Source organism: Pseudophryne corroboree, unplaced genomic scaffold (assembly GCF_028390025.1).
Source record: "Pseudophryne corroboree isolate aPseCor3 unplaced genomic scaffold, aPseCor3.hap2 scaffold_330, whole genome shotgun sequence".
Classification (NCBI taxonomy): domain Eukaryota; kingdom Metazoa; phylum Chordata; class Amphibia; order Anura; family Myobatrachidae; genus Pseudophryne; species Pseudophryne corroboree.
The window spans coordinates 279,131-295,502 of NW_026969985.1; the positions used below are offsets into that span (position 1 = coordinate 279,131).

The window sequence follows — 16,372 nt, forward strand, 5'->3', positions numbered from 1 at the left end:
TTTAGGTTTTTTATTTTCAGTGAGACCTGCTGGCAACAGGCTCACTGCATCGAGGGACTAAGGGGAGAAGAAGCGAACTCACCTGCGTGCAGAGTGGATTGGGCTTCTTAGGCTACTGGACACCATTAGCTCCAGAGGGACCGAACACAGGCCCAGCCTCGGAGCTCGGTCCCAGAGCCGCGCCGCCGGCCCCCTTACAGAGCCAGAAGCAAGAAGAGGTCCGGAAAATCGGCGGCAGAAGACATCCTGTCTTCACCAAGGTAGCGCACAGCACTGCAGCTGTGCGCCATTGCTCCTCAGCACACTTCACACTTCGGTCACTGAGGGTGCAGGGCGCTAGGGGGGGGCGCCCTGAGCAGCAATAGAAACACCTTGGCTGGCGAAAATACATCACATATAGCCCCCAGGGCTATATGGATGAATTTTAACCCCTGGCAGATTCCACAGAAAAACGTGAGAAAAGGCCGCCGAGAAGGGGGCGGAGCCTATCTCCTCAGCACACTGGCGCCATTTTCTCTCACAGCGCCGTTGGAGGGAAACTCCCTGGCTCTCCCCTGCAGTTACTACACTACAGAAAGGGGTTAAAAAAGAGAGGGGGGCACTAATTAGGCGTAGTATAACAATACAGCAGCTATAAGGGGAAAAACACTTATATAAGGTTATCCCTGTATATATATATATATATATAGCGCTCTGGTGTGTGCTGGCATACTCTCCCTCTGTCTCCCCAAAGGGCTAGTGGGGTCCTGTCCTCTATCAGAGCATTCCCTGTGTGTGTGCTGTGTGTCGGTACGATTGTGTCGACATGTATGAGGAGGAAAATGGTGTGGAGGCGGAGCAATTGCCTGTAATGGAGTTGTCACCCCCTAGGGAGTCGACACCTGAGTGGCTGAGCTTATGGAAGGAATTACGTGACAGTGTCAGCTCTTTACAAAAGATTGATGACATGAGACAGCCGGCTACTCAGCCTGTGCCTGTCCAGGTGTCTCAAAAGCCATCAGGGGCTCTAAAACGCCCGTTACCGCAGATGGCAGATACAGACGCCGACACGGATACTGATTCCAGTGTCGACGATTAAGAGACGAATGTGACTTCCAGTAGGGCCACACGTTACATGATTGAGGCTATGGAAAATGTTTTTACACATTTCTGATAATACCAGTACCACTAAAAAGGGTATTATGTTGGGTGAGAAAAAACTGCCTGTAGTTTTTCCTGCATCTGAGGAATTAAATGAAGTGTGTGATGATGCGTGGGTTTCCCCCGATAAAAACTGTTAATTCCTAAAAAGTTATTAGCATCATACCCCTTCCCGCCAGAGGATAGGGCACATTGGGAAACACCCCCTAGGGTGAATAAAGCGCTCACACGCTTGTCTAAACAGGTGGCACTACCGTCCCCGGATACGGCCGCCCTTAAGGAACCTGCTGACAGAAAGCAGTAAAATATCCTAAAATGTATATACACTCACACGGGTGTGATACTGCGACCAGCAATCGCCTCAGCCTGGATGTGCAGTGCTGGGGTGGCTTGGTCGGATTCCCTGACTGACAATATTGATACCCTAGATAGGGACAGTATATTACTGACTATAGAGCATTTAAAAGATGCTTTCTATATATGCGTTGTGCACAGAGGGATATTTGCCGACTGGCATCAAGAGTAAGTGCGCTGTCCATTTCTGCCAGAAGAGGGTTATGGACAAGACAGTGGTCAGGTGATGCTGATTCCAAAAGGCATATGGAAGTATCGCCTTATAAAAGGGAGGAGTTATTTGGGGTAGGTCTAACAGACCTGGTGGCCACGGCAACGGCTGGGAAATCCACATTTTTACCCCAGGTAGCCTCTCAACATAAGAAGACGCCGTATTATCAGGCGCAGTCCTTTGGGCCCCATAAGGGCAAGCGGGCAAAAGGCTCCTCATTTCTGCCCCGTGGCAGAGGGAGAGGAAAAAGGCTGCAGCAAACAGCCAGTTCCCAGGAACAGAAACGGTGGGGGCCCGTCTCATAAATTTCAGCGTGCAGTGGGCTCACTCACAGGTGGACCCCTGGATCCTTCAGGTGGTATCTCAGGGGTACAAATTGGAATTTGAGACGTCTCCCCTTCGCCGTTTTCCTAAAGTCTGCTTTACCGACGTCTCCCTCCGACAGGGAGGCGGTATGGGAAGCCATTCACAAGCTGTATTCCCAGCAGGTGATAATCAAGGTACCCCTCCTACAACAGGGAAAGGGGTATTATTCCACGCTGTTTGTGGTACCGAAGCCGGACGGCTCGGTGAGACCTAATTTAAATCTGAAATCCTTGAACACTTACATACAAAGGTTCAAATTCAAGATGGAGTCACTCAGAGCGGTGATGGCAAACCGGGAAGAAGGGGATTATATGGTGTCTCTGGACATCAAGGATGCTTATCTCCATGTCCCAAATTACCCTTCTCACCAAGGGTACCTCAGGTTTGTGGTACAGAACTGTCACTATCAGTTTCAGACGCTGCCGTTTGGTTTGTCCACGGCACCCCGGGTCTTTACCAAAGTAATGGCCGAAATGATGATACTCCTTCGAAGGAAGGGAGTTTTAATTATCCCTTACTTGGACGATCTCCGGATAAGGGCAAGATCCAGGGAACAGTTGGTAGTCGGGGTAGCACTATCTCAGGTAGTGTTGCGGCAGCACGGTTGGATTCTTAATATTCCAAAATCGCAGCTGATTCCGACGACACGTCTTCTATTCCTAAGGATGATCCTGGACACAGTCCAGAAAATAAGAATTTACTTACCGATAATTCTATTTCTCATAGTCCGTAGTGGATGCTGGGGACTCCGAAAGGACCATGGGGAATAGCGGCTCCGCAGGAGACTGGGCACAAAGTAAAAGCTTTAGGACTAGCTGGTGTGCACTGGCTCCTCCCCCTATGACCCTCCTCCAAGCCTCAGTTAGGATACTGTGCCCGGACGAGCGTACACAATAAGGAAGGATTTTGAATCCCGGGTAAGACTCATACCAGCCACACCAATCACACCGTACAACTTGTGATCTGAACCCAGTTAACAGCATGATAACAGAAGGAGCCTCTGAAAAGATGGCTCACAACAACAATAACCCGATTTTTGTAACAATAACTATGTACAAGTAATGCAGACAATCCGCACTTGGGATGGGCGCCCAGCATCCACTACAGACTATGAGAAATAGAATTATCGGTAAGTAAATTCTTATTTTCTCTAACGTCCTAGTGGATGCTGGGGACTCCGAAAGGACCATGGGGATTATACCAAAGCTCCCAACCGGGTGGGAGAGTGCGGATGACTCTGCAGCACCGAATGAGAGAACTCCAGGTCCTCCTCAGCCAGGGTATCAAATTTGTAGAATTTAGCAAACATGTTTTCCCCTGACCAAGTAGCTGCTCGGCAAAGTTGTAAAGCCGAGACCCCTCGGGCAGCCGCCCAAGATGAGCCCACTTTCCGTGTGGAATGGGCTTTTACAGATTTTGGCTGTGGCAGGCCTGCCACAGAATGTGCAAGCTGAATTGTACTACAAATCCAACGAGCAATCGTCTGCTTAGAAGCAGGAGCACCCAGCTTGCTGGGTGCATACAGGATAAACAGCGAATCAGATTTTCTGACTCCAGCCGTCCTGGAAACATATATTTTCAGGGCCCTGACTACGTCCAGCAACTTGGAATCCTCCAAGTCCCTAGTAGCCGCAGGCACCACATATGAAAAATTAGGTAAGGGCTTTTATAGGATAAAGCCGCCAATTCTGAGACACGATGTACAGAGAGCCAACGTAAAAAATAACAATGTTTATTAATAAAACATATAAAAAGATTAATTGTCAAATAACCGGTGAAAAATATATATAAATATATATAAGAACATTCTACCTTTGAGAAAGTCACGTGAACGTGACGAAACGCGTCAGGACCCGCCCCTATCCACACTCAGCTCAGGTGAAATCTTCCAGGTGTTCCTTGGTCCCCGCTGCACCCTCCTTCTACAGCATCCGACATCAGCGGCTTCAGCGCACACGCCGCCACGACCGGGTTGTGAGAGAGACGATCCATTCCTTTCCGCTGCACAGCGTATATGGGCATTGCAGGACATTGAAGCCGAGGACGCTCGGCTCTTACCAGCCCATTTTGGAAAGGTATTGAATATCAATTTCAACTGAGGGACTTTTTTATTCATTAGGATCCTACCAACACACCTGGTATTTATCAACTATCTAACAAGTGAATCACGGAACTTTTCACCCCAATAAGCTGAGTCATTACAATATACCACTAGTTCACGTCTAGTGACTGTTCTTATATATATTTGTATATATTTTTCACCGGTTATTTGACAATTAATCTTTTTATATGTTTTATTAATAAACATTGTTATTTTTTACGTTGGCTCTCTGTACATCATGTTTCGTTCCTGATATTCAGCGCAGCCGTTTGTTCTTTTTCTATGCTATCACCACAATACTACACATAGTATTCCGGCAAGCGCAGACTATCAGGAACATAAAATTGTGATTATTTAATTCTATGAAACACGTATTGGTTTTCACTTTTTATTTTGATGATTAGGCACTCGTTTGTTGCAGTTTTTTGTTTTGGTCAATTCTGAGACACGCCTGGCTGAAGCCAGGGCTAACAGCATTACCACTTTCCATGTGAGATATTTTAAGTCCACAGTGGTGAGTGGTTCAAACCAATGTGATTTTAGGAATCCCAAAACTACATTGAGATCCCAAGGTGCCACTGGAGGCACAAAAGGAGGCTGTATATGCAGTACTCCCTTGACAAACGTCTGAACTTCAGGAACAGAAGCCAGTTCTTTTTGGAAGAATATTGACAGGGCCGAAATTTGAACCTTAATGGACCCTAATTTGAAGCCCATAGACAGTCCTGTTTGCAGGAAATGCGGGAAACGACCCAGTTGAAATTCCTCTGTAGGGGCCTTCCTGGCCTCGCACCACGCAACATATTTACGCCAAATACGGTGATAATGTTGTATGGTTACATCCTTCATGGCTTTGATCAGGGTAGGGATGACTTCATCCGGAATGCCTTTTTCCTTCAGGATCCGGCGTTCAACCGCCATGCCGTCAAACGCAGCCGCGGTAAGTCTTGGAACAGACATGGTCCCTGCTGGAGCAGGTCCTTTCTTAGAGGTAGAGGCCACGGGTCTTCCGTGAGCATCTCTTGAATTTCCGGGTACCAAGTCCTTCTTGGCCAATCCGGAGCCACGAGTATAGTCTTTACTCCTCTCCTTCTTATGATTCTCAGTACTTTTGGTATGAGAGGAAGAGGAGGGAACACATACACTGACTGGTACACCCACGGTGTTACCAGAGAGTCCACAGCTATTGCCTGAGGGTCCCTTGACCTGGCGCAATATCTGTCCAGTTTTTTGTTGAGGCGGGACGCCATCATGTCCACCCTTTGGTTTTTCCCAACGGTTCACAATCATGTGGAAGACTTCTGGGTGAAGTCCCCACTCCCCCGGGTGAAGATCGTGTCTGCTGAGGAAGTCTGCTTCCCAGTTGTCCACTCCCGGAATGAACACTGCTGACAGTGCTATCACATGATTCTCCGCCCAGCGAAGAATCCTTGCCACTTCCATCATTGCCCTCCTGCTTCTTGTGCCGCCCTGTCTGTTTACGTGGGCGACTGCCGTGATGTTGTCCGACTGGATCAACACCGGCTGACCCTGAAGCAGAGGTCTTGCCTGACTTAGGGCATTGTAAATGGCCCTTAGTTCCAGGATATTTATGTGAAGTGACGTTTCCATGCTTGACCACAAGCCCTGGAAATTTCTTCCCTGTGTGACTGCTCCCCAGCCTCTCAGGCTGGCATCCGTGGTCACCAGGACCCAATCCTGAATGCCGAATCTGCGGCCCTCTAGGAGATGAGCACTCTGTAACCACCACAGGAGAGACACCCTTGTCCTTGGAGACAGGGTTATCCGCTGATGCATTTGAAGATGCGATCCGGACCATTTGTCCAGCAGATCCCACTGAAAAGTTCTTGCGTGGAATCTGCCGAATGGAATCGCTTCGTAAGAAGCCACCATCTTTCCCAGGACCATTGTGCATTGATGTACTGACACTTGTCCTGGTCTTAGGAGGTTCCTGACTATGTCGGATAACTCCTTGGCTTTCTCCTCCGGGAGAAACACCTTTTTCTGTACTGTGTCCAGAATCATCCCTAGGAACAGCAGACGTGTCGTCGGAATCAGCTGCGATTTTGGAATATTTAGAATCCATCCGTGCTGTCGTAGTACTACTTGAGATAGTGCTACTCCGACCTCTAACTGTTCTCTGGACCTTGCCTGCTTACTTTGTGCCTTCCAATGCACAATGCAAACTACAGGTAGTGCTGCAGGGCCCACACCCTTTTACTTGCCGTACAGAGCAGCTCTGGAGCTGTTACAGTGCCCAGCTGCTGTAAGAAATCAGCTTGAATGCTTCAGGGGCTGGGGCATAGCCAACATGAGCCCCACACCGAAGGAGGGTGGAGGTGTTTAATGCGAACTAGGGGTCATCCAAGCGCCGCAAAAGGCCGCCATGCCCTGCACGCCCCTTTTCTCTTTTCATATGCAGACGAGGGTTGAAGCCAACTTTGACCCACTGCTTGGATGACATCACCGTATGCAAATCCATCTGCTGCAGGCCTTCCCCCAGGAATGCTTGCACTAGTTGTTGCATTTGGTTTGTTGTTTGGGGGTGCTTCATTATTAGGCAGCCTTCTGCCCTCCCATGTTCATCTGAAAATTTGTGTTCTCCCTGCAGTTGTTGTCCCCAGATGAGAGTTCCCTTGTGCTGCCTCAGTTGAATCTCCTTTACTTGACAGAGATGTGCCTGAGCAGCGGCCCTCCCCAGCCCTATCCCAAATCATACTTATTTTGCATAGGAGATACCATGGTCATGAAGATTGTTCTCCCAGGGTGAGGCTCATTCATTGCATTCTGGGTATGCTGACCCCTGTGATTTCCCCAAATGTGGGAAACTCGACTGCATTATTTGTGGTAGTGGGGGACTGTGTTTGTGCTTTCCTCTGGTCAGCTCTGGTAAAAGTCAGATTTATTTGTCTCAGATCTTCCTCTAGCCTTGTTCTTCTTTCGAGAGTTCCCTTGTGCTGCCTCAGTTGGATCTCCTTCACTTGACAGGGGGGTACCCGAGCAGCGACCCTCCCCAGCTCTAGCCCAACTTCTACTTACCTGGCAGGTGAGATACTATGATCATGTAGGTGCTTCTCCCAGGGCAAGGCTCACCCATTGCACTCTGGGTGTGCTGCTCCTGCGATTTCCCCAAATGTGGGAAACTTGACTGCATAATTTGTGTTTCCCCTGGTCGGCTCTCATATAATTCAGATCTCTTTGTCTCAGGTCTCTCTCCAGCCTAGTTTGCTGTCTGTTTCAACTTCTCTTTTCTTGAGCCGCTCCCTTCTATGCCCTTGCGCACTATCCTGACTTCTCCCGTCTGCTTACTTTGTGCCTTCCAATGCACAATGCAAACTACAGGTAGTGCTGCAGGGCCCACACCCTTTTACTTGCCGTTCAGAGCAGCTCTGGAGCTGTTACAGTGCCCAGCTGCTGCAAGAAATCAGCTTGAATGCTTCAGGGGCTGGGGCATAGCCAACATGAGCCCCACACCGAAGGAGGGTGGAGGTGTTTAATGCGAACTAGGGGTCATCCAAGCGCCGCAAAAGGCCGCCATGCCCTGCACGCCCCTTTTCTCTTTTCATATGCAGACGAGGGTTGAAGCCAACTTTGACCCACTGCTTGGATGACATCACCATATGCAAATCCATCTGCTGCTGGCCTTCCCCCAGGAATGCTTGTACTAGTTGTTGCATTTGGTTTGTTGTTTGGGGGTGCTTCAGTATTAGGCAGCCTTCTGCCCTCCCATGTTTATCTGGAAATATGTGTTCTCCCTGCAGTTGTTGTCCCCAGATGAGAGTTCCCTTGTGCTGCCTCAGTTGAATCTCCTTTACTTGACAGAGATGTGCCTGAGCAGCGGCCCTCCCCAGCCCTATCCCAAATCATACTTATTTTGCATAGGCGATACCATGGTCATGAAGATTGTTCTCCCAGGGTGAGGTTCATTCATTGCATTCTGGGTATGCTGACCCCTGTGATTTCCCCAAATGTGGGAAACACGACTGCATTATTTGTGGTAGTGGGGGACTGTGTTTGTGCTTTCCTCTGGACAGCTCTGGTAAAAGTCAGATTTATTTGTCTCAGATCTTCCTCTAGCCTTGTTCTTCTTTCGAGAGTTCCCTTGTGCTGCCTCAGTTGGATCTCTTTCACTTGACAGGGGGGTGCCAGAGCAGCGACCCTCCCCAGCTCTAGCCCAACTCCTACTTACCTGCCAGGTGAGATACTTTGATCATGAAGGTGCTTCTCCCAGGGCAAGGCTCACCCATTGCACTCTGCGTGTGGTGCCCCTGCGATTTCCCCAAATGTGGGAAGCTTGACTGCATAATTTGTGTTTCCCCTGGTCAGCTCTCGTATAATTCAGATCTCTTTGTCTCAGGTCTCTCTCCACCCTAGTTTGCTGTCTGTTTCCACTTCTTTTTTCATGAGCCCCTCCCTTTTATACCCTTGTGCACTATCCTGACTTCTCCTCCTGTCTGCTTACTTTGTGCCTTCCAATGCACAATGCAAACTACAGGTAGTGCTGCAGGGCCCACACCCTTTTACTTGCCGTACAGAGCAGCTCTGGAGCTGTTACAGTGCCCAGCTGCTGCAAGAAATCAGCTTGAATGCTTCAGGGGCTGGGGCATAGCCAACATGAGCCCCACACCGAAGGAGGGTGGAGGTGTTTAATGTGAACTAGGGGTCATCCAAGCGCCGCAAAAGGCCGCCATGCCCTGCACGCCCCTTTTCTCTTTTCATATGCAGACGAGGGTTGAAGCCAACTTTGACCCACTGCTTGGATGACATCACCGTATGCAAATCCATCTGCTGCAGGCCTTCCCCCAGGAATGCTTGCACTAGTTGTTGCATTTGGTTTGTTGTTTGGGGGTGCTTCAGTATTAGGCAGCCTTCTGCCCTCCCATGTTCATCTGAAAATATGTGTTCTCCCTGCAGTTGTTGTCCCCAGATGAGAGTTCCCTTGTGCTGCCTCAGTTGAATCTCCTTTACTTGACAGAGATGTGCCTGAGCAGCGGCCCTCCCCAGCCCTATCCCAAATCATACTTATTTTGCATAGGAGATACCATGGTCATGAAGATTGTTCTCCCAGGGTGAGGTTCATTCATTGTATTCTGGGTATGCTGACCCCTGTGATTTCCCCAAATGTGGGAAACTCGACTGCATTATTTGTGGTAGTGGGGGACTGTGTTTGTGCTTTCCTCTGGTCAGCTCTGGTAAAAGTCAGATTTATTTGTCTCAGATCTTCCTCTAGCCTTGTTCTTCTTTCGAGAGTTCCCTTGTGCTGCCTCAGTTGGATCTCTTTCACTTGACAGGGGGGTGCCCGAGCAGCGACCCTCCCCAGCTCTAGCCCAACTCCTACTTACCTGCCAGGTGAGATACTATGATCATGAAGGTGCTTCTCCCAGGGCAAGGCTCACCCATTGCACTCTGATTTCCCCAAATGTGGGAAGCTTGACTGCATAATTTGTGTTTCCCCTGGTCGGCTCTCGTATAATTCAGATCTCTTTGTCTCAGGTCTCTCTCCAGCCTAGTTTGCTGTCTGTTTCCACTTCTTTTTTCATGAGCCCCTCCCTTTTATACCCTTGTGCACTATCCTGACTTCTCCTCCTGTCTGCTTACTTTGTGCCTTCCAATGCACAATGCAAACTACAGGTAGTGCTGCAGGGCCCACACCCTTTTACTTGCCGTACAGAGCAGCTCTGGAGCTGTTACAGTGCCCAGCTGCTGCAAGAAATCAGCTTGAATGCTTCAGGGGCTGGGGCATAGCCAACATGAGCCCCACACCGAAGGAGGGTGGAGGTGTTTAATGCGAACTAGGGGTCATCCAAGCGCCGCAAAAGGCCGCCATGCCCTGCACGCCCCTTTTCTCTTTTCATATGCAGACGAGGGTTGAAGCCAACTTTGACCCACTACTTGGATGACATCACCGTATGCAAATCCATCTGCTGCAGGCCTTCCCCCAGGAATGCTTGCACTAGTTGTTGCATTTGTTTTGTTGTTTGGGGGTGCTTCAGTATTAGGCAGCCTTCTGCCCTCCCATGTTCATCTGAAAATATGTGTTCTCCCTGCAGTTGTTGTCCCCAGATGAGAGTTCCCTTGTGCTGCCTCAGTTGAATCTCCTTTACTTGACAGAGATGTGCCTGAGCAGCGGCCCTCCCCAGCCCTATCCCAAATCATACTTATTTTGCATAGGAGATACCATGGTCATGAAGATTGTTCTCCCAGGGTGAGGTTCATTCATTGCATTCTGGGTATGCTGACCCCTGTGATTTTCCCAAATTTGGGAAACTCGACTGCATTATTTGTGGTAGTGGGGGACTGTGTTTGTGCTTTCCTCTGGTCAGCTCTGGTAAAAGTCAGATTTCTTTGTCTCAGATCTTCCTCTAGCCTTGTTCTTCTTTCGAGAGTTTCCTTGTGCTGCCTCAGTTGGATCTCCTTCACTTGACAGGGGGGTGCCCGAGCAGCGACCCTCCCAAGCTCTAGCCCAACTCCTACTTACCTGCCAGGTGAGATACTATAATCAGGAAGGTGCTTCTCCCAGGGCAAGGCTCACCCATTGCACTCTGGGTGTGCTGCTCCTGCGATTTCCCCAAATGTGGGAAACTTGACTGCATAATTTGTGTTTCCCCTGGTCGGCTCTCGTATAATTCAGATCTCTTTGTCTCAGGTCTCTCTCCAGCCTAGTTTGCTGTCTGTTTCAACTTCTCTTTTCTTGAGCCGCTCCCTTCTATGCCCTTGCGCACTATCCTGACTTCTCCCGTCTGCTTACTTTGTGCCTTCCAATGCACAATGCAAACTACAGGTAGTGCTGCAGGGCCCACACCCTTTTACTTGCCGTTCATAGCAGCTCTGGAGCTGTTACAGTGCCCAGCTGCTGCAATAAATCAGCTTGAATGCTTCAGGGGATGGGGCATGGCCAACATGAGCCCCACACCAAAGGAGGGTGGGGGTGTTTAATGCGAACTAGGGTCATCCAAGCACCGCAAAAGGCCGCCATGCCCTGCACGCCCCTTTTCTCTTTTCATATGCAGATGAGGGTTGAAGCCAACTTTGACCCACTGCTTGGATGACATCACCGTATGCAAATCCGTCTTCTGCAGAACTTCCCCCAGGAATGCTTGCACTAGTTGTTGCATTTGGTTTGTTGTTTGGGGGTGCTTCAGTATTAGGCAGCCTTCTGCCCTCCCATGTTCATCTGAAAATATGTGTTCTCCCTGCAGTTGTTGTCCCCAGATGAGAGTTCCCTTGTGCTGCCTCAGTTGAATCTCCTTTACTTGACAGAGATGTGCATGAGCAGCGGCCCTCCCCAGCCCTATCCCAAATCATACTTATTTTGCATAGGAGATACCATAGTCATGAAGATTACTCTCCCAGGGTGAGGTTCATTCATTGCATTCTGGGTATGCTGACCCCTGTGATTTCCCCAAATGTGGGAAACGCGACTGCTTTATTTGTTGGTAGTGGGGGACTGTGTTTGTGTTTTCCTCTGGTCAGCTCTGGTAAAAGTCAAATTTCTTTGTTTCAGATCTTCCTCTAGCCTTGTTCTTCTTTCGAGAGTTTCCTTGTGCTGCCTCAGTTGGATCTCCTTCACTTGACAGGGGGGTGCCCGAGCAGCGACCCTCCCCAGCTCTAGCCCAACTCCTACTTACCTGCCAGGTGAGATACTATGATCATGAAGGTGCTTCTCCCAGGGCAAGGCTCACCCATTGCACTCTGGGTGTGCTGCCCCTGCGATTTCCCCAAATGTGGGAAACTTGACTGCATAATTTGTGTTTCCCCTGGTCAGGTCTCGTATAATTCAGATCTCTTTGTCTCAGGTCTCTCTCCAGCCTAGTTTGCTGTCTGTTTCAACTTCTCTTTTCTTGAGCCGCTCCCTTTTATACCCTTGTGCACTATCCTGACTTCTCCTCCTGTCTGCTTACTTTGTGCCATCCAATGCGCAATGCAAACTACAGGTAGTGCTGCAGGGCCCACACCCTTTTACTTGCCTTACTGAACAGCTCTGGAGCTGTTACAGTGCCAAGCTGCTGCAAGAAATCAGCTTGAATGCTTCAGGGGATGGGGCATGGCCAACATGAGCCCCACACCGAAGGAGGGTGGAGGTGTTTAATGCGAACTAAGGGTCATCCAAGCGCCGCAAAAGGCCGCCATGCCCTGCATACCCCTTTTCTCTTTTCATATGCAGATGAGGGTTCCAGCCAACTTTGGCCCACTGCTTGGATGACATCACCGTATGCAATTCCGTCTTCTGCAGAACTTCCCCCAGGAATGCTTGTACTAGTTGTTGCATTTGGTTTGTTGTTTGGGGGTGCTTCAGTATTAGGCAGCCTTCTGCCCTCCCATGTTCATCTGAAAATATGTGTTCTCCCTGCAGTTGTTGTCCCCAGATGAGAGTTTCCTTGTGCTGCCTCAGTTGAATCTCCTTTACTTGACAGAGATGTGCATGAGCAGCGGCCCTCCCCAGCCCTATCCCAAATCATACTTATTTTGCATAGGAGATACCATGGTCATGAAGATTGTTCTCCCAGGGTGAGGTTCATTCATTGCATTTTGGGTATGCTGACCCCTGTGATTTCCCCAAATGTGGGAAACTCGACTGCATTATTTGTGGTAGTGGGGACTGTGTTTGTGCTTTCCTCTGGTCAGCTCTGGAAAAAGTCAGATTTCTTTGTCTCAGATCTTCCTCTAGCCTTGTTCTTCTTTCGAGAGTTCCCTTGTGCTGCCTCAGTTGGATCTCTTTCACTTGACAGGGGGGTGCCCGAACAGCGACTTTCCCCAGCTCTAGCCCAACTCCTACTTACCTGCCAGGTGAGATACTATGATCATGAAGGTGCTTCTCCCAGGGCAAGGCTCACCCATTGCACTCTGGGTGTGCTGCCCCTGCGATTTCCCCAAATGTGGGAAACTTGACTGCATAATTTGTGTTTCCCCTGGTCGGCTCTCGTATAATTCAGATCTCTTTGTCTCAGGTCTCTCTCCAGCCTAGTTTGCTGTCTGTTTCCACTTCTCTTTTCTTCAGCCGCTCCCTTCTATACCCTTGTGCACTATCCTGACTTCTCCTCCCGTCTGCTTACTTTGTGCCTTCCAATGCACAATGCAAACTACAGGTAGTGCTGCAGGGCCCACACCCTTTTACTTGCCTTACAGAGCAGCTCTGGAGCTGTTACAGTGCCCAGCTGCTGCAAGAAATCAGCTTGAATGCTTCAGGGGATGGGGCATGGCCAACATGAGCCCCACACCAAAGGAGGGTGGAGGTGTTTAATGCGAACTAGGGGTCATCCAAGCACCGCAAAAGGCCGCCATGCCCTGCACGCCCCTTTTCTCTTTTCATATGCAGATGAGGGTTGAAGCCAACTTTGACCCACTGCTTGGATGACATCACCGTATGCAAATCCGTCTTCTGCAGAACTTCCCCCAGGAATGCTTGCACTAGTTGTTGCATTTGGTTTGTTGTTTGGGGGTGCTTCAGTATTAGGCAGCCTTTTGCCCTCCCATGTTCATCTGAAAATATGTGTTCTCCCTGCAGTTGTTGTCCCAAGATGAGAGTTCCCTTGTGCTGCCTCAGTTGAATCTCCTTTACTTGACAGAGATGTGCATGAGCAGCGGCCCTCCCCAGCCCTATTCCAAATCATACTTATTTTGCATAGGAGATACCATGGTCATGAAGATTTTTCTCCCAGGGTGAGGTTCATTCATTGCATTTTGGGTATGCTGACCCCTGTGATTTCCCCAAATGTGGGAAACTTGACTGCATTATTTGTGGTAGTGGGAGACTGTGTTTGTGCTTTCCTCTGGTCAGCTCTGGTAAAAGTCAGATTTCTTTGTCTCAGATTTTCCTTTAGCCTTGTTCTTCTTTCGAGAGTTCCCTTGTGCTGCCTCAGTTGGATCTCCTTCACTTTACAGGGGGGTACCCGAGCAGCGACCCTCCCCAGCTCTAGCCCAACTCCTACTTACCTGCCAGGTGAGATACTATGATCATGAAGGTGCTTCTCCCAGGGCAAGGCTCACCCATTGTACTCTGGGTGTGCTGCTCCTGCGATTTCCCCAAATGTGGGAAACTTGACTGCATAATTTGTGTTTCCCCTGGTCGGCTCTCGTATAATTCAGATCTCTTTGTCTCAGGTCTCTCTCCAGCCTAGTTTGCTGTCTGTTTCCACTTCTCTTTTCTTCAGCCGCTCCCTTCTATACCCTTGTGCACTATCCTGACTTCTCCTCCCGTCTGCTTACTTTGTGCCTTCCAATGCACAATGCAAACTACAGGTAGTGCTGCAGGGCCCACACCCTTTTACTTGCCTTACAGAGCAGCTCTGGAGCTGTTACAGTGCCCAGCTGCTGCAAGAAATCAGCTTGAATGCTTCAGGGGCTGGGGCATAGCCAACATGAGCCCCACACCGAAGGAGGGTGGAGGTGTTTAATGCAAACTAGGGGTCAGACAAACGCCGCAAAAGGCCACCATGCCCTGCACGCCCCTTTTCTGTTTTCATATGCAGACGAGGGTTGAAGCCAACTTTGACCCACTGCTTGGATGACATCACCATATGCAAATCCATCTGCGGCAGGCCTTCCCCCAGGAATGCTTGCACTAGTTGTTGCATTTGGTTTGTTGTTTGGAGGTGCTTCAGTATTAGGCAGCCTTCTGCCCTCCCATGTTCATCTGAAAATATGTGTTCTCCCTGCAGTTGTTGTCCCAAGATGAGAGTTCCCTTGTGCTGCCTCAGTTGAATCTCCTTTACTTGACAGAGATGTGCATGAGCAGCGGCCCTCCCCTGCCCTATTCCAAATCATACTTATTTTGCATAGGAGATACCATGGTCATGAAGATTTTTCTCCCAGGGTGAGGTTCATTCATTGCATTTTGGGTATGCTGACCCCTGTGATTTCCCCAAATGTGGGAAACTTGACTGCATTATTTGTGGTAGTGGGAGACTGTGTTTGTGCTTTCCTCTGGTCAGCTCTGGTAAAAGTCAGATTTCTTTGTCTCAGATTTTCCTTTAGCCTTGTTCTTCTTTCGAGAGTTCCCTTGTGCTGCCTCAGTTGGATCTCCTTCACTTTACAGGGGGGTACCCGAGCAGCGACCCTCCCCAGCTCTAGCCCAACTCCTACTTACCTGCCAGGTGAGATACTATGATCATGAAGGTGCTTCTCCCAGGGCAAGGCTCACCCATTGTACTCTGGGTGTGCTGCTCCTGCGATTTCCCCAAATGTGGGAAACTTGACTGCATAATTTGTGTTTCCCCTGGTCGGCTCTCGTATAATTCAGATCTCTTTGTCTCAGGTCTCTCTCCAGCCTAGTTTGCTGTCTGTTTCCACTTCTCTTTTCTTCAGCCGCTCCCTTCTATACCCTTGTGCACTATCCTGACTTCTCCTCCCGTCTGCTTACTTTGTGCCTTCCAATGCACAATGCAAACTACAGGTAGTGCTGCAGGGCCCACACCCTTTTACTTGCCTTACAGAGCAGCTCTGGAGCTGTTACAGTGCCCAGCTGCTGCAAGAAATCAGCTTGAATGCTTCAGGGGCTGGGGCATAGCCAACATGAGCCCCACACCGAAGGAGGGTGGAGGTGTTTAATGCAAACTAGGGGTCAGACAAGCGCCGCAAAAGGCCACCATGCCCTGCACGCCCCTTTTCTGTTTTCATATGCAGACGAGGGTTGAAGCCAACTTTGACCCACTGCTTGGATGACATCACCATATGCAAATCCATCTGCGGCAGGCCTTCCCCCAGGAATGCTTGCACTAGTTGTTGCATTTGGTTTGTTGTTTGGAGGTGCTTCAGTATTAGGCAGCCTTCTGCCCTCCCATGTTCATCTGAAAATATGTGTTCTCCCTGCAGTTGTTGTCCCAAGATGAGAGTTCCCTTGTGCTGCCTCAGTTGAATCTCCTTTACTTGACAGAGATGTGCATGAGCAGCGGCCCTCCCCAGCCCTATTCCAAATCATACTTATTTTGCATAGGAGATACCATGGTCATGAAGATTTTTCTCCCAGGGTGAGGTTCATTCATTGCATTTTGGGTATGCTGACCCCTGTGATTTCCCCAAATGTGGGAAACTTGACTGCATTATTTGTGGTAGTGGGAGACTGTGTTTGTGCTTTCCTCTGGTCAGCTCTGGTAAAAGTCAGATTTCTTTGTCTCAGATTTTCCTTTAGCCTTGTTCTTCTTTCGAGAGTTCCCTTGTGCTGCCTCAGTTGGATCTCCTTCACTTTACAGGGGGGTACCCGA

At 49.4% G+C, this 16,372-nt stretch overlaps 15 non-coding genes and 1 pseudogene across 15 annotated transcripts; all 16 read left to right on the forward strand.

The window, feature by feature from the left end:
- Positions 1-6,887: 6,887 nt before the first annotated feature.
- On the forward strand, positions 6,888-7,051 carry LOC135018987 (U1 spliceosomal RNA). The gene has a single exon (XR_010216607.1). It is a non-coding gene; the product is annotated as a U1 spliceosomal RNA (small nuclear RNA).
- Positions 7,052-7,203: 152 nt separating this feature from the next.
- On the forward strand, positions 7,204-7,345 carry LOC135018886 (U1 spliceosomal RNA; annotated as a pseudogene).
- Positions 7,346-8,037: 692 nt separating this feature from the next.
- Positions 8,038-8,201, forward strand: LOC135018817 (U1 spliceosomal RNA). The gene has a single exon (XR_010216451.1). It is a non-coding gene; the product is annotated as a U1 spliceosomal RNA (small nuclear RNA).
- Positions 8,202-8,353: 152 nt separating this feature from the next.
- LOC135019050 (U1 spliceosomal RNA) lies at positions 8,354-8,516 on the forward strand. Its single transcript, XR_010216654.1, has one exon. It is a non-coding gene; the product is annotated as a U1 spliceosomal RNA (small nuclear RNA).
- Positions 8,517-9,190: 674 nt separating this feature from the next.
- Positions 9,191-9,354, forward strand: LOC135019120 (U1 spliceosomal RNA). The gene has a single exon (XR_010216719.1). It is a non-coding gene; the product is annotated as a U1 spliceosomal RNA (small nuclear RNA).
- Positions 9,355-10,326: 972 nt separating this feature from the next.
- Positions 10,327-10,490, forward strand: LOC135019117 (U1 spliceosomal RNA). Its single transcript, XR_010216716.1, has one exon. It is a non-coding gene; the product is annotated as a U1 spliceosomal RNA (small nuclear RNA).
- Positions 10,491-10,642: 152 nt separating this feature from the next.
- Positions 10,643-10,805, forward strand: LOC135018995 (U1 spliceosomal RNA). The gene has a single exon (XR_010216614.1). It is a non-coding gene; the product is annotated as a U1 spliceosomal RNA (small nuclear RNA).
- Positions 10,806-11,475: 670 nt separating this feature from the next.
- On the forward strand, positions 11,476-11,640 carry LOC135018989 (U1 spliceosomal RNA). Its single transcript, XR_010216608.1, has one exon. It is a non-coding gene; the product is annotated as a U1 spliceosomal RNA (small nuclear RNA).
- A 152-nt stretch (positions 11,641-11,792) lies between these two features.
- On the forward strand, positions 11,793-11,955 carry LOC135018913 (U1 spliceosomal RNA). The gene has a single exon (XR_010216541.1). It is a non-coding gene; the product is annotated as a U1 spliceosomal RNA (small nuclear RNA).
- A 674-nt stretch (positions 11,956-12,629) lies between these two features.
- Positions 12,630-12,791, forward strand: LOC135019129 (U1 spliceosomal RNA). The gene has a single exon (XR_010216728.1). It is a non-coding gene; the product is annotated as a U1 spliceosomal RNA (small nuclear RNA).
- A 153-nt stretch (positions 12,792-12,944) lies between these two features.
- On the forward strand, positions 12,945-13,107 carry LOC135018900 (U1 spliceosomal RNA). Its single transcript, XR_010216529.1, has one exon. It is a non-coding gene; the product is annotated as a U1 spliceosomal RNA (small nuclear RNA).
- Positions 13,108-13,781: 674 nt separating this feature from the next.
- On the forward strand, positions 13,782-13,945 carry LOC135018836 (U1 spliceosomal RNA). Its single transcript, XR_010216469.1, has one exon. It is a non-coding gene; the product is annotated as a U1 spliceosomal RNA (small nuclear RNA).
- A 152-nt stretch (positions 13,946-14,097) lies between these two features.
- LOC135018962 (U1 spliceosomal RNA) lies at positions 14,098-14,260 on the forward strand. The gene has a single exon (XR_010216582.1). It is a non-coding gene; the product is annotated as a U1 spliceosomal RNA (small nuclear RNA).
- A 674-nt stretch (positions 14,261-14,934) lies between these two features.
- LOC135018837 (U1 spliceosomal RNA) lies at positions 14,935-15,098 on the forward strand. The gene has a single exon (XR_010216470.1). It is a non-coding gene; the product is annotated as a U1 spliceosomal RNA (small nuclear RNA).
- Positions 15,099-15,250: 152 nt separating this feature from the next.
- On the forward strand, positions 15,251-15,413 carry LOC135018963 (U1 spliceosomal RNA). Its single transcript, XR_010216583.1, has one exon. It is a non-coding gene; the product is annotated as a U1 spliceosomal RNA (small nuclear RNA).
- Positions 15,414-16,087: 674 nt separating this feature from the next.
- On the forward strand, positions 16,088-16,251 carry LOC135018838 (U1 spliceosomal RNA). Its single transcript, XR_010216471.1, has one exon. It is a non-coding gene; the product is annotated as a U1 spliceosomal RNA (small nuclear RNA).
- The last annotated feature ends 121 nt before the right edge of the window (positions 16,252-16,372 follow it).